Source organism: Trachypithecus francoisi, unplaced genomic scaffold (genome assembly GCF_009764315.1).
Source record: "Trachypithecus francoisi isolate TF-2019V2 unplaced genomic scaffold, Tfra_2.0 Lachesis_group4, whole genome shotgun sequence".
NCBI classification, from domain to species: Eukaryota; Metazoa; Chordata; class Mammalia; order Primates; family Cercopithecidae; genus Trachypithecus; species Trachypithecus francoisi.
The window spans coordinates 88,142,040-88,165,794 of record NW_022681469.1 but is presented as its reverse complement, the minus strand read 5'-3'; the positions used below and the strand labels follow the sequence as shown (position 1 = coordinate 88,165,794).

The following is a 23,755-nucleotide window of genomic DNA, read 5'->3' as shown; positions in this document are numbered from 1 at the left end:
TTAAAATTGGATTTATTTCTAATGATCACATTCAATTTACTGATCTGTTTCAGGCCATGTTACATTGATGATGCATTCATTGTATCATCTTTAACATCAAATGACAGGAAAAGGTCAGCAGTCGATAAGAAAGGCCTAGAATAAAATCAGTGTCTCAGTGAAGTAAAAATTAAAAGCCAAAAGAAAGAATAACTTTCTAGTTATTATTTTAAAATACTAAAAATTATATGTGTCTCAACTGCTAATTATATTTTGTGTTTTACTTTCAGTTAACTCATGTGTTCCAATCTGATAAACTGCATAATTTTACTATCACCTTAGTAACCATCATCTCAAAATGGTATATTATGAGAATTTTAGCGTATTCTTACCTCTAGTTTACATTCATAAAATCTATCCATGAAATGATAGAAATTTAGAGGTGTTCTTAATTAAATTTAATAAGCATATTAAATTTAATGAATTATTAATTTATTAAATTTACTTTGGCCACTATACATCAAAGACTTCTTCCAATGGTTTCACAGACACATAGACAAATGAATAGATATAAATATATTTATATTTATAGATAAGTGTACATTGACATATATATCAATAACAAGAATGAAAGAAAAATTAATAGCATATACACAAATGGCTAATATATAGTATGCTAGACCTAAGCCAAACATGGACATATAACCTTTAAAAATATCTATTTGCAGGCTGAGCACTGTGGTGCACACCTGTAATCCCAGCACTTTGGAAGGCTGAGGCAGGCGGATCACATCCTGAGGCCAGGATTTCGAGACCAGCCTGACCAACATGGTGAAACCCCACCTCTACAAAAATACAAAAATTAGTTGGGCATGGTGGCACATGCCTGTAATCCCAGCTATTCGGGAGGCTGAGGCATGAGAGTCACTTGAACCTGGGAGGTGGAAGTTGCAGTGAGCCAAGATCACCACTGCACTCCAGCCTGGGCAACAGAGCGAGACCCATCTCAAAAAAATATATACATATATATGCAAAAAAGTTAATATTTTAACTACAGATCATTTATATTTATTAATTTGTGTTAGTTACAATCAACCAATAACTGGCAACACGCTGCTGGCCATGTTTATTTTACTATATATTTTTTGAAAAGCAACCAAAATTAGAATGTGTGTGTTAAATAAAAGACACTGAGCCTTAATTCATTTCTGCTGTATTATCAACTGAGTAAGGTTTTGCCAGGAGATCTTGCAGTATCATCCATCCTATAAATCACTATTGAATATCTACTATATTGCTAAAATGTGGTTTTTACTATGTAACATAATCTGTTTACTGAGCATGATATTTTTAATAGATGCTCAGTGGAATAGTTATATTAAGAAGTCATGAGTAGAGAGAATAATATTTAACAGCAGCCAAATCAGAAAACTTCCAAATTTCTGAATAAAGTTAAAACTTTTCAAAGCTTAAATTTAGTATGTTGCAAATTTCTCAATTTGCAGTCACCATGAAATTTTAGATATCAAAATATAATTCATTATATTTGGAATTAAAACATGATTTAGATTTAATTTAACTCTGAAAAGTACTTTTTAGTCTTAAAATGAAAATTCACTCCATGCCCTAGATTCAGCATTTATATGTTTTATATGAGCATATCATACTAATAAAAAATGAAATGCATGGCAAGGTTTTGAAGGAATTCTTGAAGATACTAAGAAGTAGTTCAGTGGGGAGATGACTTAGGATGCTCAGTGTGAGAAAGCAGCATTCTCTTGTTAGAATGTTTCCTTCCCTCAAAGGCAGATAGAGATGACTCTCATTTTGGTTTCATTGGAACCTACTAAAATATAGCTCTATGTTGAATGGAAATCAGTCTAGATTTGTGAACTAGGTAGACATTTGGTCACCAGAAATCTCTGTTGCATCCGCAAAGAGACTCACTGAAATAGATATCCCAAAAGACACTGTGTTTGTCAGTGTCATTTTGAGTTCCACTGGTGCATCATTCTTAATGTAATAGCTAATTTCACATTTGGTGCATTTTCCTGCATATTTCGCAAATTGTCTTGAAGAGCTATAGGGTAACAACTACTGAGGAATTTTGAAATCTCAAAGGGAAAATGTTTTGGTTTCCAGTTTCAAGAATTGATTAAAATGAATTGATACCAAACTGAATGCATAATTATTTCCAGAGCAAACTAAACTGAGTTTATCATCTGCATTTGGGTCACTTGCTGAAGGATTTATTTTTTGTTAACTAGCAAAACAGTTTGGGAGATTTCCTGTGAAAAAAATTAAAATATTTACCTCTAACTTAAGTAACTGCAAACCAAGGCTCACTTTGTATTACTGATTTCATCTTTAGGAATGGGATTAGGTACTTACATCTGAGACAGATGTCTAAATTGAATGGCATTATCAGTGGCACAGACATATTAAACCAAAGTTTATTGTCATTAAAACTGATCAAGAGTTTGATATGCATGTTACCTGACTTCAAACTATACTGCAAGGCTACAGTAACCAAAACAGCATGGTACTGGTACAAAAACAGGCACATAGACCAATAGAACAGAATAGAGAGCCCAGAAATAAGGTCACACATCCACGACCATCTGATCTTTGATAAAGCTGACAAAAACAAGCAATGGGGAAAAGACTCCCTATTCAGTAAGCGGTGCTGGGATAACTGTTTAGCCATATGCAGAAGAGTGAAGAATGGGCCCCTTCCTAGTACCATACACAAAAATCAACTTAAGATGGATTAAAGCCTTAAATGTAAAACCCAAAACTATAAAAACTCTGGAAGACAAACTTGACGATACCATCCTGGACACAGCAATGGGCAAACATTTCATGACAAACACACTAAAAGCAATCACAAAAAAGCAAAAATTGACAAGTGAGATCTAATTAAACTTAACAGTATATGCACAGCAAAAGAAACTTTCAACAGAGTAACCAGACAAACTATAGAATGGGAGAAAATATTTGCAAACTACTCATCTGACAAAGGTCTAATATCCAGCATCTATAAGGAACATAAACAAATTTACAAGAGAAAAGTAAATAGGCCCATTGAAATAAATGAATAGACATTTGTCATAGGAAGATATCCATGCAGCCAACAAGCATATGAAAAAAAGCTCAATATCACTGATCATTAGAGAAATGCAAATGAAAACCACAATGAGATAACATCTCACACCAATCAGAATGGCTATTATTAAAAAGTTAAAAAATAACAGATTGCTATTTTTGAGGTTGTGGAGAAAAGGGAACACTCATACACTGTTGGTGGGAGTGTAAATTAGTTCAACCATTGTGGAAAGCACTATGATGATTCCACATAGAGCTAAAAGCTGAACTACCACTAGACCCAGCAATGCCATTACTGGGTATATACCCAGAGGAATATAAATCTTTCTACCATAAAGATACATGCATGCAAACATCCATTGCAGCACTATTCACAATAGCAGAAACATGGAATCAATCTAAATGCCCATCAATGACAGATTGGATAAAGAAAATGTGGTACATATATACCATGGAACACGATGCAGCCATAAAAAAGAACAAAATCATATCTTTTGCAGGAACATGGATGGAGCTGTAGGATATTATCCTTAGCAAACTAATGCAGGAACAGAAACCCAAATACTGCGTGTTCTCACCTATATGTGGGAGTTAAATGATAAGAACTTATGAACATAAAGAAAGAAACAACAGACACTGGGGTCTGCTTGAGTAGGGAGGGTGGGAGAAGGGAGAGGAGTAGAAAAGATAACTATTGGTTACTTGGCTTAATACCTGGGTGATGAAATAATCTGTACAACAAACCCCTATGACATATGTTTATCTATGTAACAAATCTTCACATGTACTTCCAAACCTAAAATAAATGTCAAAAAAAAAAACCCCAAAAACAAAAAACAAACGGACAAAAAAAGAGCTTGATATGGTTTAAACATAAGTTACTATAAAAATATAGGCATCATGATTTTCAGAAGAAATAAATTTCTTTTTAAAGATTTGTCTTTAAATTCATAGAAATTAAAAAAATTTTTTATCTTACAACATTGGCAAATTTGTCACAAAATGATCATTCAATTCCTTTTATTCATTGAGATGTTAACCCAAATTTGGCATTCAATGACAGGCTAAAACACTGAACCCAGCCATCCACTAACCAGCACTTTTAAACAATCCTTTACAACCTTTAATCAACGCTATATTTTATGTTAGTTTATCACTTTTACTGACCTGAACTTGCTGTATAATTGTTTGCTTTACTTCCTCCCTCACTTTTCAAATAAATTTTTTAAAAAAATACTGTTTATTTAACTTCAAAAACATTTCAGCATTCTAAACATACAAAAAAAAAAAATAACAGAACGCTGCAAATCATGTTTAAGTACAGGAGGTTCTTGAACTTTCATTGATGCAGTGGCTCTTTGCTTTGCTGACAACGAAGAGTTCTACAGTTTGTTTAAAAACAAACAGTTTAAAAACTACCGCACTTAAAAAAAAAATTCTCATGCCAGCTGACCTCTCTGTCCACAGCTAAGATGGCAGCAGAATGCCATGTCACTATATACAGAAACAAGACAACCTGAAGCTAAATGGATGCCCCTGCAAAGTCAACAGGTCCAGCCTCACAGTGCACACCCTGAGCTACAGCCTCTCCAAAAGGCATCTTCCCCACAGCCTCAACGCCGAGCAAGGAGCATCACGAGTTTGTCTCAGTTGTTTTGTTCTTTTTACAAACTATAGATATACACAGTTGAAAACCCAGGATTTCTAGCCAATAACCATAGTTAACACCACCTTACAAATTAAAAAAAAAAAAAAACCAGAAATATCTTTAAATGCTTTGTCACACCAACAGCAAAGTGCACAGAGTGAGGAGAACACGAAGAGTGTCTTTCCATTTTAAAAATGTTTGGAAATATGTACAACTTTGATACAGTTTCAGGGTGCTCCAGACACCCTTGGCCACTTCATATAAACCAATGACAATTTCTAGAGCACTTTGAGAGACTACAATATGATCGTGATCAAATTTTGTAATTAAACCTAATGAGGGCAACAGACACTTCTCAAATAAGAGATGAGTCAATTACGGCGCTCCCCTACTCTAAGTATTCACAAGGAGACAGATAAACAGTTTCTTTATTCATCCTCCTCCTCCTCCTCCTCTTCTTCCTCCTCCTCTTCTTCATCTTCCTCTTCCACCTTTTTCCAGGCAACTTTAGCAGGACCCTTTGCACCATCAAACTTTCCTTTTTACTTATAGTCAGCAACATCCTTCTCATACTTCTCCTTCAGCTTTGCTGCCTTGGTGATGTAAGGCTGCTTTTCATTGTCATTTAAATTATTCCACATCTCACCCAGCTTTTTTGCCTCGTCTCCAATAGAGATGCCGGGGTTTGTAGATTTGATCTTGGGACAGAATTCTGAACAGAACAGGAAGAATCCAGACGGTGGCCTTTTGGGAGCATTAGGATCCTTCTTCTTCTTGCCTCCCTTAGCTGGTCAATCCTTCATTTCCCGATCATAGCACATTTTATCTGCCTTTGCCATTTCATCAAATTTAGATTTCTCTTTCCCAGACATCGTCTTCCACCTCTCAGAGCACTTCTTGGAAAATTCTGCAAAATTGACAGGGACCTCTGGGTTTTTCTTCTTATGTTCTTCTCTGCACGTCTGCACAAAGAAGGCATAAGCAGATATCTTGCCTTTGGTTTCTTCGGGTCACCTTTAGCCATCCTGACTGTATTGTTTGCTAGTTTCTCAAATACATTTTATAAATTATAACATAATTTCTTTGCTTTTCTTGGTTTACTTTCTAAAGCTCAAAGGGCTTTATAAAACTTTTTTGCTTCAAATTTATTTATTGTAAACCTAAGACAAAAAAATTGCAAAATGCATTTAATAATCTAGTGAAGGATTGCTACTTTGCCTGTTCATTGACACTATCTTTCCTAAGGTTGATTAATATGCCTACTTTTTTTTTTTTTTTTGAGATGGAGATTCGCTCTTGTTGCCCAGGCTGGAGTGCAATGGTGCAATCTTGGCTCACCGCAACCTCCACCTCCCGGGTTCAAGTGATTCTCCTGCCTCAGCCTCCAGAGTAGCTGAGATTACAGGCATGCGCCACCATGCCTGGCTAATTTTGTATTTTTAGTAGAGACAGGGTTTCTCCATGTTGGTCAAGCTGGTCTCGAACTCCTGACCTCAGGTGATCTGCCCTCCTAGGCCTCCCAAAGTGTTGGGATTATAGGCGTGAGCCACTGAGCCCGGCCTTAGTCTACCTTTTATACTAATAACAGTGTACATTTAATCTTTGACTGAGTTTGACATTTAAAAAATAATAAACAAAGTTTTCAGTTGGAATCATTTGCAATTTTGTAATGTAGTAACTTTATACAAGAGACTTTCAAGACATGTGAACTTGGAAACAGATCTGGGATCTGGATTAGACTCTGCGGCTACTAATTTGTTGGGTGAATTTACACTTGTTTATTCAGCTTCGTAAAGCTTCACTTACTTCATTTGTAAATTAAGAGAGTTGAACTAGATAATGTCTAAAGTATCTTCCCTCTGAAATACTCACATTCTATTGTCTTAAACAATATGGCCATATTTATAGTCGCAGTGACATACACAAAGGCAGATGTGATTTATGCTACTCTCTACTTTTGATTCTGTCCCCTGCTCACTCAAATGTGAACTTTTGCAATAACATTTTAGTCAAACTTGTTATGGAAGTTGACATGGGCTATTATAGCCAATAAGACAGGCAGTATAGAATGAAAGTGGAGACCCAGCTTCAGGAGGGCTAAGACTGTAGCTTGTTATCAAGCATTTCCTACTCTCAGTCCAAACTTGATCCAACACCAGGAAAATGTTAAGGATCTGGGAGAAGGTGAGGAAACTCTGTACAAAACAGATTAGGATTTTTCTCTGTTAAAAAACTCTATTACTACTCTATTACCTCTTCCCTTCTAGAGAAAATAACAAAAGGTGGCTGGAACATATAATGAGAATTGGGTTTTATTTTAAAATAATGATGTTATATTTTGTTGAAAGTTTTTATTTTAAAAATTATATTACATAGTGATACTTGTGAGATAATGATACTTCTAGTCCATATATTTTATAATATTTGAAATTCATTCATTAATCTACTTCTTTATTTAGTAATTGTTAAAAATCTAGTCTGTGTCTTTTAGGTTCTAAGAACACATTGGTGTACAAAAGGCAATCCGATTAGGGAACAAATGTTCTGTTGCAAAATGTAAAGACAAATACATATAATCCCATTATTGAGCAAAATTTATATGTGTCATTGCTATGATCCATCACCTAAATTGTACTATCTGGACTTAAAACAAGAAGAGTATATTTCAGAAGGTATTGCTAATATCCCCACAAATATTTGAGATAAACCACAGGAAAAAAATAATGAGCATAGTGGAAAAAAACTTTATTTTAAAAATTAATTTAATTTAATTTTAGATTCATGGGGTACATGTACATGTTTGTTACATGTATGTGTATATTGCATACTGCTGGGGATTGGGCTTCTAGGGTACCTATTATCCAGATAGTGAACATTGTACTTGGTAGGTAGACATCTTCCTTTGTGATTGTAAAGCTTGTCAAATAGAGCTGCACCTTTATTTGTACGTAGACAAAATCTTGCACTAACTTCTTGAAAAGGACCTATCTTCTTGTTTCAAATTGTTAGAAATTTTATAGAGATCTTTCCCTTTGATTATTAACTATTCATGTACTCATAAGTTGCTTTTTGCAGTCCATCTTCTTCTAAATATTCATATTAAAGATAAAAATTCCTGTTTCATGTTAGTTTCCATGTATGAGGTGAAGCCATTTCATTGCTTAAGATAGCATAAGTTTAAAGGCAATAGTTTTAGAAAAATTAAACTATCTAAGTATGTAAAGACTGGTCCATCTGGGCCACTAAATATTGCTTGTATCCATTATTTAAAAGGATATTTTAAATTAATTATACACTTCCCGAATAATGGTATTGTAATCAATTCGCTCTGCAAGGGGGCCTGTGATCATAGAATGATCTGCCTGGCTGCATATGGTAAGGTCCCAGGAAAGCAATCTCCAATAATATGGAAAACTTTATGGATTACATTGGATGATTGCAATGCTATCATGTAAGCCATGCTGTTATTTTATAAGTTACGCTGGTTCTCAGCTATTAACATATGTTTGAGGGCCATACTTTTTTTAAAGACTTGAATTGCATTTGTGTAAATATATATTATATCCCCATTCCTCAATCCATATAATGGGGGGAAAAATCCAAGAATATGCCTCCAGCAGATGTTGGAGCTGAAACAAGGCTCTTTTTTGATCATTGTCTTCTTTTAGAGTTAAGACATTTATGATTCAGTAATATTATTAAACCAAAACAGGTAGTTACCGGACATTCCAGGTTAAGACTTTTTCTGTTGTGTTTTACTCTCTCTTTCATTATCAGTAGTAATGACAGGCATGTTCAATGGGAAGATGACCATGATACCAAGCAGCTGTATGTTAAGCTGAAGTGAAGAGCTGGGAAATATTGATAATAGGAAAAAAAGACTTTTAAGGATGCACAATCAACACGATAGAATAGCCCTGGAATGAGTGCTTAAAAGCCACAGTCCGTGAGGACTGCTGCCCAGACTAGGAGCCTTCAAATCCTGTAATTTCAAGGCTATCCAAAGACCTGTTGCTCCCTTTTCCTGGCTAAGAAACAAAACAAAATACCCCTTTGCAGCTCTTCCATAACTACAGATACCTAATTTCTACCATTAAAATATTATTTTTATTATTTGAAATTTTTGATTCCTCTCACATACAAACATCTCTAGAAGAGAAAAAACATTAAGACAAGGTTTGCAAACTCAGTACCTACTCAGACCAATAGGCTGGGAGTAAGGCAAGGCAAAATGGTGGAGACTGTAGAAAAGCTGTATAAACAGCTCCAAATCTACTCCCAGACACAGCCAAATACCCTCATAAATCCAAATCTTTTATATAAATTTTACCAATTTTTAAATGTTAGTCGCAAATTTTAAAAATATCCTATACCTGCCAAACTGTACATACTTTCCGATCGCCTGGGTTAGTTGAAGCTGTCCTATGGGCTGCATGGGGCTACTTAAATCATCTCTCAGAAGTTAGGAGAGCAGCATGCTAATCTCAAGTCTGCTCTCCTGAAGGGCCTTGGAAGATTCAGCTAAAATGTAAGCTTCCTGAAATCTGAGTTGACATCTCTATTTTAGTTAGTATTCCAAAATGAAACAGAAGGCACACTCAGAATAAGTTAGGGAGGGCTTATCTACAAGGAAACTAATCATAAAAGTCTGGATGGGGAAAGCACAGGGCAGAGCACAGAAGCCCAGGGCCAGCAACAGCAAAGCTGTCACCACCCCAAGCCCTACAAAAACGAGGAAGGAGTTGAGGTGATACCTGGAAGGTGAGAGCACACAGGGAGAGAAGCAGTGGGCTGTGGTCAGTCTTAGTCAGTCAGAGGAACCTACAAAGCGAGGGGGCCAGGGGAGTAATAACTTTGTCACTTTCCTTCCTTCTTCCAGTTGACCTCCTGCTAGAGCTCCCCCTTGGCTGGGAACTGGTGAATGTAACCCCTACAGATCAGCCTTGGGCTTACCTTTCTTTGCAACATCAGAAAGAGTGTAATGCATTTAGTTGGCATTGAATTATTATAGAATCTCTTGTTTTATTTTGTTTTTCATTTGAAAAGGTAGATATTAAAATGCCCTCCAAGGACCCTTTCAGCATCAGTCTTCCCAATTCATTACTTCATACTTGAGATGAGGATCTGAAAGAGAGAAATTTGGGAGAAATTCTGAGAGCTTTGAATATCTTACTCCGTGGTCAGTTATCATGTACTTCAAGAAACAAATAAACCTAAATTAAAGCCAAAAAAGACATGAAAACTAAGGACTTTTTTTTTTTTTTTTTTTTTTTTGCACAGTATCATCAGGTAGCCTATGACAAACAGGAGAATGTTAAGCATAGATCCCTATATACTCTGAGGATTTTTCACATGTTTACATTCTGGAGTCAGGATAGGGTTTGGCTGTTTGGAGACGGTGTTTTTATTTCTGTTTTAGGGATAAGTGTCTTGCTATGTTATCCAAGCTGGTCTCAAACTCCTAGGCTCAAGTGATCTTCCTGCTTTAGCCTCTCCAGTAGCTGAGACTACAGGTATGAGCCACCATACCTGGCGGCTGCTTGTTTTTGTTATTAATGTTGTTAGATGTTTTAATAACAATCATGTCATTAGAATATGCAGTGATTGGTGAATGATTAAGTGCACAATTTCTATTTGAGGGTTTATTTCAAAATGGTCACTTAAGCTTTGGAACAAGATATTAATTGAATAGAAACAATATACTTTATAAATCCATGAAAAATTAACTGAGAACAATGACTCATCAACTATGTTAATGATTAGCAAAAGGCATTATCTAGAACACAAATAAATACTATGCTAGGCTTTTTCCTCATCCTTAGAAAAGAAAAAGAAAGCATTTGAATTTTGCAGCTTTGAAGTTTGGCTACCATTGTAGTCCATGGTGAGAGTAAAAAGCCAGAACTAAAACTTTAGGGTGGAAGGTTCATGACTTAGAGGTAGGGTAGCTGCTTGACTCCTACATGATTTCAAAACATGTAACTGTAACCCATTCACTTTGTAGCCCCCAGCAGTCATCAGCATGATCCATGTACCACACAAAGTTGTAGAAGGACATCACTAGGGTTCCATATGCAGCTGGTCTCCTCCTGTGGGACACTGATGATCATATCACAGTTTCAGAGTGGGACAGATCCAGGGAATGATGACAGCAGTGTGCCAAGCCACTTTAGATACACATCAAAGCCAATCTTGAAACTTGGCATAGGTGTAGAATGATGGGAAATGAAGCACGTGGCGTTCAGCATTTCAAAGACTCACTCTAAGGGGAAAGTACTGCATAGATAAAAGATGATGAGACAGAATGAACAGCTGTGCCAGGCTTTGCTTCGTGGTTACACTGCCGAGCAGTCTTTAGATGTACAAAGGATAAAAAGCACTGCCAACTTTGCAATTTCTTCTTCACCTACATCTGATTGCATAGAAATAACAACTCTGTAACTGGAATAGTTCCATTTTCCTCTTATTCCACTCCCTTAACTTGAAAGGCCATATGTTAAGCTTAATCCATTTAAGGTAATATTACTTGATCCAAATAAAGGCTCTAGAATGCTGGAATGTTAGGAATGGGAACACACACACAAAGCTTAAATGAGAAATTCATGGAAATGTTACTTGTATTTTATTTGGCATATTACTAGATAGTAGTGCATAGTTGTGAAGAGTATAGGTACTGAAGTCAGATACCTGGATTTGAATCCTGACCTCGCCACTTAATAGTTGATTACTTTGAGCAATATATGCCTGAATTTCCTCATCCATAAAAGGGATAATTATGTCTACCTTAGAAGAGTTAACATTTGTAAGAGCTCATATCATTAGCTTTTACTGCTATAATTATTATGTGTCTTAAGTTGAGATTAGCTATTTGAGCGAGGGAAAATGTCTACTTGAATAGGGAGTTTATCTTCTCCAAGTCCTGGCTGTAGAAAGTAGGCTCAGAGCAGGATAGTGAGAAGCAGAGGAAAGAAGGAAGAGTTCAAAAGAGAGGAAGATTTGAGGTGAAATCCTGAAGTATCTTTTGGAGGACATTCTGGACTGATCTTTTTAATTTTAAATAAAGATAAAAAGCTTTGGCCTTGTGTTAGTTTTCAAAGAGGGAGTTTTTCTTTTACTGTAACCATGCCTTCATTTATTCTTTTTTTGAATCACCTTAAGCTTGCTTTTCTTGGCTATGCTGTAATTTCCCATTTATTTCATGTATTTGTGTAACACAAAAATTGATATAAGAAACATTTTTATACATTTATTCTTTTACTGTACTTGCTTTCTCTACCAGTGTATCACTTCAGGGCTCACCCTCTTGTCTGTCTCTTCTACAAAAGAAACAAATGAAGCTTCATTTCTGTTTTTTTATAACGCCAACAAAATATATTAATCCAATCCTAAATGTTCATATTATTGCTTTATTCTGTTTTTTTCCTTTTATTATTCATGTTAACTGATGGGTTGTTACTCCCTAAGGTCAGTGTCTAATTATTTTAAACAAGCTCTTCCCAAGAAAAAAGGAATTTTGAGCACCTCTCTCCATGTATCTTTTATTCATTTATTTATAGTTATATAACCATATTAATTTATGTACATTATGAAATACACATTTAAAAACAGATATTGAATGAGACAAAATTGAACACAAATTTTCTCCCTACACTTCAATAATAATAATGAGGCCAGGCGCGGTGGCTCAAGTCTGTAATCCCAGCACTTTGGGAGGCCGAGACGGGCAGATCACGAGGTCAGGAGATCAAGACCATCCTGGCTACCACGGTGAAACCCCGTCTCTACTAAAAAATACAAAAAACTAGCCGGGCGAGGTGGCGGGCACCTGTAGTCCCAGCTACTCGGGAGGCTGAGGCAGGAGAATGGCATGAACCTGGGAGGCAGAGCTTGCAGTGAGCTGAGATCCGGCCACTGCACTCTAGCCTGGGCGACAGAGCGAGACTCCGTCTAAAAAAAAAAAAAAATAATAATAATAATAATGATACTGATGTGGTCTGTGTCTGATGTCTGTGTCCCCCCAAAATTCATACATTAAAATTGAATCCCTGATGTGACAGTAGTAGGAAATAGGGCCTATGGGAGGTGATTAGGTTAGGAGGGCTCTAACCTCATGAATGGGATTACTGAACTTATAAAACAGACTCCAGAGAGCTAGCTATTCCCTTCAGTCAAGTGAGGACAACTAGAGGTTCCATCCGTGGGGAACAGGCCTTCACCAGACATCAAATCTGCTAGTGCAGATTTTATCTTAGACTTCCCAGCCTCCAGAACTGTGAGAAATAAATGTTTATCGTTTATAAGTCACCCAGTTTATGGCATTTTGTTATAGCAGCAAATATAAAGGAAGAAGAATATGAACAAGTAAACTTGGCTATATTATTTGAAAATAATAAATCACATAAAATTTTGGAAAATGCATAAGATTTTATAGTGTCTATCTGAACTATAATTCTAAGCATTTCTGGCACATTTCTCAATTCATTGTTACTACTCCCCTTAAGTGATCTGTGCCATCAGCACTTGAACAGTACAAATTATAGTTTCCTATAATCACAACCTGATTAATCCTTCCCTTATTTACTAGTTTCTTTGACATACTTTTTTCTTCTACAGGCCAAGATGGTTCTATGGAGTAAAATCCAAAAGACAATATGAATGACAACAAAATATTTAATATCATTCCAAAAGGTGATGGCAAAATTCCAGGGAAATGTTTCCTGCCATATGTGGAAATATATTTTATTTTTAGTGTCACAAGAGGATATTTGGAAGAAGTGTAAATAGAGGCTTTGTTGCTAAAGATTCTTTCAGCACAGTTTCCTGGTATAAAGGTGATAAACCATTTTTATACCAGTATACTCTTTATATGCTTGGCAAATTTGCTTAATAGTCTTTAGAAACTTTATATCCTCAATTAATGGCTGCATTTAATATGAATATTAATCTTTCACTAGTGTCTTTTTTATATTAGAAAAGGAAGAAGGCACACTGGGAACATTAGAAGCTTTGTGTCTATAGATGAAAAAACTTTGTTTCTTTTTTCTTTTCTATACGAGAAATAAAGTATAATTCATAATTTTGAAATCGTATCTAGATTTTTCTTTCCTGTTTTGTGTTTGTTTTCCATAGGAAAACCCATTGTTATATAAAGATTAAACCAGCTTTGATTAGTATACACCTTAGAATAATAATCAAACTCTATTGGAATGGAAATGGAAATACTATTATTATTACTGGATGCCCATATCATCTATTGCCTATATAACCTCAGCCACATAATTGAGCTCTTAATTGCACTAGGCTTTAGGTGCAACAATTTTTTCTTTAATTAGATTGGAATTTCTTGGAGGGGTAGACCATGTTTTGCATCATCTCTGCAGCTCTTTAATAATAGGTTGATACCCTCTTAACAAGGAAGAATTTTATTCTTGTTTTTCCAAAGCACAGAATCCTCAAGTAGGTGAGGAAGTTGGGGCTGTTGCTTTTGAGACCCTCAGATAGCAAGATGACCAGAAGTGTCATGTCTTATTCTTCCCACCATGGGAAATCTTCCACAAGCCATGGCAAGGAGGCCTGGCTGCAGCTCCACCTTCCTGTTGATGCTGGGCCATGCAGTTAACTCCCAAGTCCTGGTTGGCTGGGATCCCTTTGTAACAGGTGACTGCTAAATAGGCAGTTGTGAATTAATCAATAGAAGGGTTAGGTTTTGGGAAGGTTTGCTAGAAGAGGGAATACAGCATGTGTTGGGGATATCTGAAAAGTCTTTTTCATGTGGATGATATTTTCCCTTATTTTCTTAGCATGCTTTCCCAACTTTTTTTCAAGATTATTAACTCAACCCAGTGTGGCATTCCCAATCCTCTACTGTACTTCTTGATCCTGTAATTCAGTCGTTTAGAGAGGTGAAATCAGCATCCCAGGCAGGGTTTTGAAACTCAGACAGACAACTAGTTACAGTGCATACACACTGTCCTTTACACAAAGAATCATTGTTTAATAAAATAGAAAAATCTCAACAATGTGGATAAAACAAAGTAGGTTTTTATGAATGTCTTATTGATTCATCTTCTCTTTGATATGGTTCTCATAAGTCAAAATAGGGTTTTAGGGCTAGTTGAGTCAGGCAATTATATTACGATTGTTTTACTCCTTTTTTCTTGTTCCTAAGCTTCTTTCAATAATGCTCGTAAATTATTTTGCAAGCCACAGACAAAAAAGGCATCAATATTGACATATTCTTTTAACTTGATGAACCTTGAGAGAGCTTAGACAAGCTCTTTACTTTAGCTTTGATATAATAATTTAATTTGTTTTTTCTTGAATAAATTGTCTTTTTCCACTCTAAATGGGACCTGTGATTTAAGGATCCTTAGCAATGACCTATGGTGAGTAAATAGTTTACTCTTACACAAAATCTAGCTTAATTCCAGAGAGACAGAACATGGCACATAAAATGTGTGAGCAATAAGATCAGAGAAGCAGAAACTGTTCTCAAATTCTATTCCTAACCCCATGTCTGAGCCACAAATACTTAATAAAAGTCATTGTTCCACCTCCATTTCTTCATTTTGATTAAACTGTGTTGTTTGTGGAGAAGAATCATGCATATTATTTATTACAATAGGTGATATGACATAGCTGTTATGTGACAGGGACTGTCATATTGGCTGTGGTTAAATTGATTCTGTGTAGCATCAACTGAAATAAATAAATCCAAAGGTAAAATATACCAATTGAAATAGAAATATATTCTAAATTTTTCTTTTTCAATTGAAAATAGAAATAGAATGAAATGGAAGAGAAACATACTCTATTTCAACTGCATTATATTTTGACTTTGGTTTTATTTATCAAGACTAAGAATCCTAAACCTAATACTGAAGGGGGAGGCATAATCCACAAGAAGAAAAACTTGGTTAAAACCACAGAAAACGATATAGAGATAGCCTGCAATGTGCTTATATGAAATCTGAGTTCTTAAAATCTTTTCTGAGGAAGGACATTGCCCAGAGACAAGGGACCTGGACTGAAAAGAATGCATACCCTATTACTTAGGGCAGTGGTCCTCAAACTGTGCTTTCCAAACCAGGAGCCTCAGTCTCAAGTAAGAACTTGTTTAAAACTCAAATTCTGTGGTTCCTCTCCAGACACACTGAATCAGAAAGTAATTCTGAAAACAATGTGCTTTAACAACACCTTCAAGTGATTCCGATGACACTTCAAGGTGAGGCCCACTGGCTTACTGTAAGGCTGGCTAGATACCATGAGCAGGCACCAAATAGGCCATTCACTGGAGGTCCAATATGGCATTGCTCTATCATTAAGGAATGCAGACAACCTGCTTAGCCCTAGGTTTTTTTTTTGTTTGCATTTAAAAAAAATTAATGAACTTTATTTTTTTTAAAGAGAAATTTTAGATTCATAGCAAAATCACGGGGAAAGTACACATAATTCCCTTATATTCTCTTTCCCCTACACACATACAAAACAAAACAAAACAAAACAAAACAAAACAAAACAAAACACCCAAAAAACAAAAAAAACTCCCCCAGGATCAACATCCTGCACCAAAGTGGTACGTTTGTTACAATAAATGAAACTACTGAACCTATATTGACACACTACGCTAGGGTTCACTCTCGGTATTATACATTCTATCCCTTTTAGCAAATATATAATGACATGTGTCCAAAATTTTAGTATCATATGGAATAGTTTCACTTACCTAAAACTCCTCTGTTCACTGCCTCTTCAGCCCTCTGTCCCACCTAACTCCTAGCAACTAGTGATCTTTTTACTGTATTCATGTTTTTGCCTTTTCAGCAAATAATTGGAAACATAAAGTATGTAGCATTTTTTTAATTGGCTTCTTTCACTGAGTAATATGCATTTGTCTCCTGTACATATTTTCATAGCTTCATACTTCATTTCTTTTCAGCACTAAGTACTGAAGTACTTTTATTGTGCCAGCTATTTATTCACTTGCCTACTGAGGACCCCTTGGTTGCTTCCAAGTTTTGGTAATTATGATTAAAGCTACTAGAAATATCTATGCGCAGCTCTTTGTGTTAACAAAGTTTTCAGTTCATTTGGGTAAATACTAAGGAGTGAGATTAATGGATTTTATGGTAAAAGTATGTTTACTTTTGTAAGAAATTGCCAAACTATTTTCCAAAGTGGTTGTACTATTTTTGCAATCCCACCAGCAATGAATGAGAGTCTCTGTGGTTCTACATCCTTGTCAGCATTTGGTGTTGTCAGTGTTCTGGATTTTGGCCATTCTAATAATGTGTAGTGGTATCTCAGTGTTGTTTTAATTTGCAGTTCCCAAATGATATATGATGTGAAATATTTTTTCATATGCTAATTTGGCATTTGTATATCTTTTTTGGTGAGGTATTTATTCAGATATCTAATTTTCGCATTTTAAAAATAGTTGTTGGCTGGGCATAGTGGCTTGTGACTCTAATCCCAGCATTTTGTGAGATGAAGGCAGGTGGATTGCTTGAGCTCATTAGTTTGAGACCAGCCTGGGCAACATGGCAAAACCTTGTCTCTACAAAAAATACAAAAATTAGCCAGGCATGATGGTGTGTGCCTGTAGTCCCAGCTACTTGGGAGGCTGAGGTGGGAGGATGGCCTGAGCCCATGAGGTGGAGGTGGTAGTGAGCTGATATTGTGCCACTGCACTCCAGTCTGGGCAATAGAGCCAGATCTCATCTAAAAAAAAAGAGTCAGGGTGGGAGGGAGCATTGTTATGTTTTTACTGTTGAGTTTTAAGAGTTCTTTGTACATTTTGGATAACAGTCCTTTATTTGATATTTCTTTTTAAAAAACTATCTCCTCATCTGTAACTTGTCTTCTCATTCTCTTGAAATTGTCTTTCACAGAACAGAAGAAGTATTTAATTTTAAGAAACTCTAGTTTATCAGTTATTTCTTTATGGATAGTACCCTTAATGTCACATCTGAAAAGTCATTACCATACCCTGTGTCTCCTAGGTTTTCTCCTATGTTATTATTGTCTAGCAGTTTTACACTTTTTCATTTTGTATTTAAGTCTGTGGTTCATTTTTGAATTAATTTGTATGAAGCGTGTAAGGTTTGTGTCTAGATTCATTTTTGTCCACGTGGATGTCCAATTGTTCCAGCATCATTTTTTGAAAACACTATCTTTGCTTCATTTTATTGCCTTTCTTCTTTTGTTAAGGATTAGTCAACTGTATTTATGTAGGTCTATTTCTGGGATCTCTATTTTGTTCCATTGATCTATTTGTCCATTTTTTCACCAAATATTTTGTTGGTTATTCTAGGTCTTTTGTCTTTCCATATAAGCCTTAGAATGAGTCTGCCAGTATTCACAAAATAACTTGTTGGGATTTTTCCTTTTTTTATGAGAGGGAGTTTCAGGTTTTGCCCTTGTTGCCCAGGCTGAAGTGCAATGGTGCTATCTTGGCTCACTGCAGCCTCCACCTCCCAGGTTCAAGTGATTCTCCTGCCTAAGCCTCCTGCTGCAGATTACAGCTGGGATTGTAGCTGGGATTACAGGTGTCTGCCACCATGGCTGGCTAATTTTTTGTATTTTTAGTAGAGACAAGTTTTCACCATGTTGGCCATGGAACTCCTGACCTCAGGTGATCCATGCACCTCGGCCTCCCAAAGTGTTGGGATTACAGGCATTAGCCACTGCACCTGGCCTCAGGCAAGTGTTTTTTACATTTTTTCAGTTTTCCTACATAGATGACAATGTTATCTGTGAATAAAGACAGTTTTATTTCTTCCACCCCAATCTGTATACTTTTTATTTCTTATCTTATTGTATTAGCTAGTATTTTCAGTATGATGTTGAAAGAAGTGGTGAGAAGGGGCATCCTTGTTTTGTTCCTGGTTTTGGTGGGAAGGCTGAGTTTCTCACCATTAAATATTATGCTAGCTGGAGGTGTTCTGTAGATATTCTTAATCAAGTTGGGGAAGCTCACCTCTCCTCCTAGTTTACTGAGAGTTTTATCATAAATAAATGTTGGATTTTGTCAAATGCTTTTTCTGTGTCTATTGATATGATCATGTCTTTTTTTTAGCTTGTTGATGTGATGAGTCATATTAATTGATTTTCAAATGTTAGTGAGCCTTGGATACATGTGCTAAGTCCCATTTGGTTGTGTTATATAATTTTTTTATACAATGTGCTATTTTTTGAGATTTTTTTGTATATATGTTCATGACAGTATTTGGTCTGTAGTTTTCTCATAATATGTTTGTCTGGTTTTGATATTATGGTCATGCTAGCCTCATAGAATGAGTTGGGAACTATTTTCTCTGCTTCTATATTCTTGAAGAGATTGTACAGAACTGTTAAAATATCTTCTTTAAATAGCAGCTTTTGGTTGTGTAGATTTTCTCTATCGATTTCCTGTTTTCAATTTCATTGATTTCTGCCCTCACTTTTAGGAGTTTAGGATCAAACTCCTAAAAGTCAAATATAAAGAAAGGATCCTACAAGCAACAAGAGAGAAGAAACAGCATACAATAGAGGTCCAGTATATCTGACAGCAGACTTTTCAATGCTGTCTTGTAGCCCAATATTTTTAACTGGTGACAACTTAACACTGATTCCATATACAAACAAACATGGAAAAATAAAACTAATAAAAACTCTACACTTGAACGTCTTCCCTTTGCTAGTTCACTTTTTGTTATTTCTCTTTATGTCTTATCATAATGTCTATGTCTTGTAAAGCTATTTTAGTTTATTATTTTTGATTGGTTCATCATTTAGTCTTTCTACTGAAGTTTAGTAGTTTACACACCACAGCTACAGTGTTATAATATTCCGTATTTTTCTGTGTGCTGACTATTACCAGTGAGTTTTGCACCTTCAGGAGAGAGTGGCACAACATATTTAAAGTGCTGAAGGAAAAAAAAAAAGGAAACTAGAATAGTCTATCCAGTGAAAACATCCTTTAAGCATTAAGGAGAAATGAAGACTTTCTCAGACAAACAAAACCTGAGATATTTCATGAATACCTGAACTATCCTACAAGAAATGCTGAAGATAGTTCTTCAATCTGAAAGAAAAATAAGTTAATGAGTATGAAGATACAGAGGGAAAAATATATGAGGCAAAACTGATAAACTGCAACAAGATATAAATGAGATATGCTATTATCATTGGATATTTTAACACACTTTTATCAGAAAAAAATCCACCAGGTAGAAAATCAGTAAGGACATAGATGAACTTAATCAATTTATTGGACTCCTTCATCCAACTGCAACAGCTTATACATTTTTCTCAAGCTAACATGAAAGATTCACCAATATAGACCAGATAGGGGGCCATAAAATACACATTAACACATTTAAAAAAAAATAGAAACCATAAAATTCTGCTCTCAGACCACAATGCAATTAAATTAGAAATGAATAACAGAAAGATAGCTGAAAAATCCCAAAATGTTAGAGATTAAACAAAATACTTCTAACACGAGTCATAGAAGAAATCTCAAGAGAACTTTAAAAATATTTCAAATTAAATAAAAATAAAAATATAACTTATCAAAATATGTGGGATGGAGTGAAAGCAGTGCTTAGAGGGAAATTTATAGCACTGAATACATATTTTAGGGAAGACAAATTATCTAAAATGAATAATCTAATTTTCTATCTTAGAAAACTAGAAAATGAAGAGGAAATTAAATCCAAAGTAAGCAGGAAAAAAGCAATATTAGAAGTGAGGGCAGAAATCAATGAAATTGAAAACAGGAAATCGATAGAGAAAATCTACACAACCAAAAGCTGCTATTTAAAGAAGATATTTTAACAGTTCTGTACAATCTCTTCAAGAATATAGAAGCAGAGAAAATAGTTCCCAACTCATTCTATGAGGCTAGCATGACCATAATATCAAAACCAGACAAACATATTATGAGAAAACTACAGACCAAATACTGTCATGAACATATATGCAAAAAAACTCAAAAAAATAGCAAGTTGAATTCAACAATGTATAAAAAAATTATATAACACAATCAAATGGGATTTATCACATGTATCCAAGGCTCACTAACATTTGAAAATCAATTAATATGACTCATCACATCAACAAGCTAAAAAACCCACGTGATCATATCAATAGACGCAGAAAAAGCATTTGACAAAATCCAACATTTATTTATGATAAAACTCTCAGTAAACTAGGAGGAGAGGTGAGCTTCCCCAACTTGATTAAGAATATCTACAAAACACCTCCAGCTAGCATAATATTTAATGGTGAGAACACAGAAAAATACGGAATAGTCAGCACACAGAAAAATATGGAATATTATAACACTGTAGCTGTGGTGTGTAAACTACTAAATTTCAGTAGAAAGACTAAATGATGAACCAATCAAAAATAATAAACTAAAATAGTTTTACAAGACATAGACAGTATAATATGACATAAAGAGAAATAACAAAAAGTGAAAAAGCAAAGGGAAGACGTACAAGTGTAGAGTTTTTATTAGTTTTATTTTTCCATGTTTGTTTGTATATGGAATCAGTGTTAAGTTTTCACCAATTAAAAATAATGGGCTACAAGACAGCATTGAAAAGTCTGCTGTCGGATATACTGGACCTCTATTGTATGTTGTTTCTTCTCTCTTGTTGCTTTCTTTATATTTGACTTTTAGGAGTTTGATCATTAGAGGCCTTGAGGTAGCCTTCTGTGGGTTAAATCTGTCTGGTGTTAAATCTGCTGTTCTCACACTGCTATAAAGAACTACCTGAGACTTAGGCTTAACAGGAAGCATGACTGGGAGGCCTCAGGAAACTTACTATCATAGCAGAAGGCTAAGGGGAAGCAAGTACCTTCTTTACATGGCAGAAGGAGAGAGAGAGGGAGTGAGCCGGGGGGAAGTGCTACACACTTTTAAACCATCAGATCTTGTGAGAACTCACTCACTATCACGAGAACAGCATGAGGTTCAAGCAATTCTTCTGCCTCAGCCTCCTGGGTAGCTGGGACTACAGGTGCTCACCACCATGCCCAGTTAGTTTTTGTATTTTTAGTAGAGACAGCGTTTCACCATGTTGGCCAGGCTGGTCTTGAACTCCTGACCTCAAATGGTCCACCCACCTCGGCCTCCCAAAGTGCTAGGATTATAGGTGTGAGCCACTGTGCCTCGCCCTCTGTATCCTCAGCTGTATAATGAGGAGGTAGGAGATTTGAGGTTAAAATGCCTTACTGTGCTAATATATCTATGTTCTATTATGTTATCAAATGAATACTGCTTATTCCTTTAAGAGTCAGCCATTTGAGTAGAAAAAAGCATTCAGTGAGGAAGTCTTTTCTCAAGGGACTTATCTAAGGAAAGATTCTGGCAAAATTGTAAAGTGGACTATAAAGTTGTTTTGGTTTCTTACAAGCTTGAAAAGATCAATGAAACAGCAATAGTGGTTTAGCCACTGTTGACATATCAATTGAGTCGATTCATCTAAGACTTCTTGAGTGCCTACCATGTACTAAGCACTATGACAAGTACAGAAGATACAATTGTGAAGAAAATAGATACAATCCTTCACACATACACTGACGGCAAGGTGGAACTTGGTTTCACCACTTTGGAAAACGGTTTGGCATAACTACTGAAAGCGAACATATGCATACTCTATGACTCAACAATTCCACTGCTAATATACACCACAGAGATGTATACTATTAAGTTCACCAAAAACATATACTTTTAATGAACATATATTTATAGCATTATGTGGAATAATTCTAACTGGAAATAACCCAATAGAATGGATAAGTAAATTGGGGTATATTTATACACAGTAATATCATAGAGCATAAGAATGAATGATCTATGACTACCCCAATAATATGAGTCTCATAAACATTACATTGAACAAAAGAAGTCAGACACAAAATAGTACATACTGTATGGTTTCATTTATATTAATTCTAAGAACAGGTAAAAATAGTCTTAGCTGTTAAAAATCAGATAATGCTTATTTTTGGAATATAGCAACTTACGAGATAGTACCAGGAGACTTCTGGGGTGCTGTTTGTTTTCTATTTCTTAATGTAGACTCTACTTATATAGATGTGTTCAATTTGTAAAAATTCACTGAGTTCTACACTAGTGATATGTATACTTTCCCGTAAGAACATTATAATTCCATAAAAATGTATCTCCCTCCCCAAGAAAAATGACAATCTTACTTAGGAGACAAATAAGTAAATAAGAACAGAAATAAATGGCAATAAGTGCAATGAAGGAAACAAAGAGAGTGTAGCAAATATTAATCAAGTATTTACAATGGGGAAAATACAAATTAGGAAATAATTCCTTGTTTGGCAATCAAAGTCAATATATGTAGAACCCTTGGTGATTCAAAACCGATATTTGTCTTCTGTTTATTGAGAGTATTTGTCCAAAAGCAGGTGCCCTAACTATAGTGGAGGATGTTGTAGACTGGTCAGTTGATCAGTGTGATTTTCCAGTAATGGACAGTTATGCAGTGCTCCTTGTATATACTTGCCTTAAGAAGTGTAATTATTCTGTCTACCATGCCTATGGTTGCACTACCTGACTCTGCTAGCATCTGTTCTCCCTTTTCATACGCTCTGTCCCAAAGGAGGTACTAATGGTATTTGAAGATTTATAATGGAGATAAGTGACATTAAGAACATCTGGAAATCTGGTACTTTGGCTTCATTCAATTTATTTTATTAATTAAGTTTTGGTAGCTGAGATTCAAATATTGCATGAATCTATTTTTTTTTTTTTTAGAACATTGAAAGTGTTTTTTTGGGGTGTGTGTGTGTGACTATACTCTTAGGCCTCTGGGGAATATTATGCATATATTTAATAATGACAGTAGAATGTGCCACTTTAAAAAAGAGATCCCCACTGCATTGGTGTAGTAAGTGAATATTTACAGACTGAACTCTAAATTAAGTTCTATGTAAACCCAAGTTAGCTGTCCATCTAAAAAGAGGTTGAACTACATCAATCTGCCTGTGAAATATCCTGGA

The 23,755-nt window shown here is 35.4% G+C and overlaps 1 long non-coding RNA gene and 1 pseudogene across 1 annotated transcript in view; both read right to left on the bottom strand.

The window, feature by feature from the left end:
• The window catches only part of LOC117073184, a 106,873-nt gene that overhangs the window by 64,941 nt on the left and 18,177 nt on the right, over positions 1-23,755 (bottom strand). The window lies entirely within an intron of this gene.
• LOC117073182 lies at positions 4,808-5,756 on the bottom strand (annotated as a pseudogene).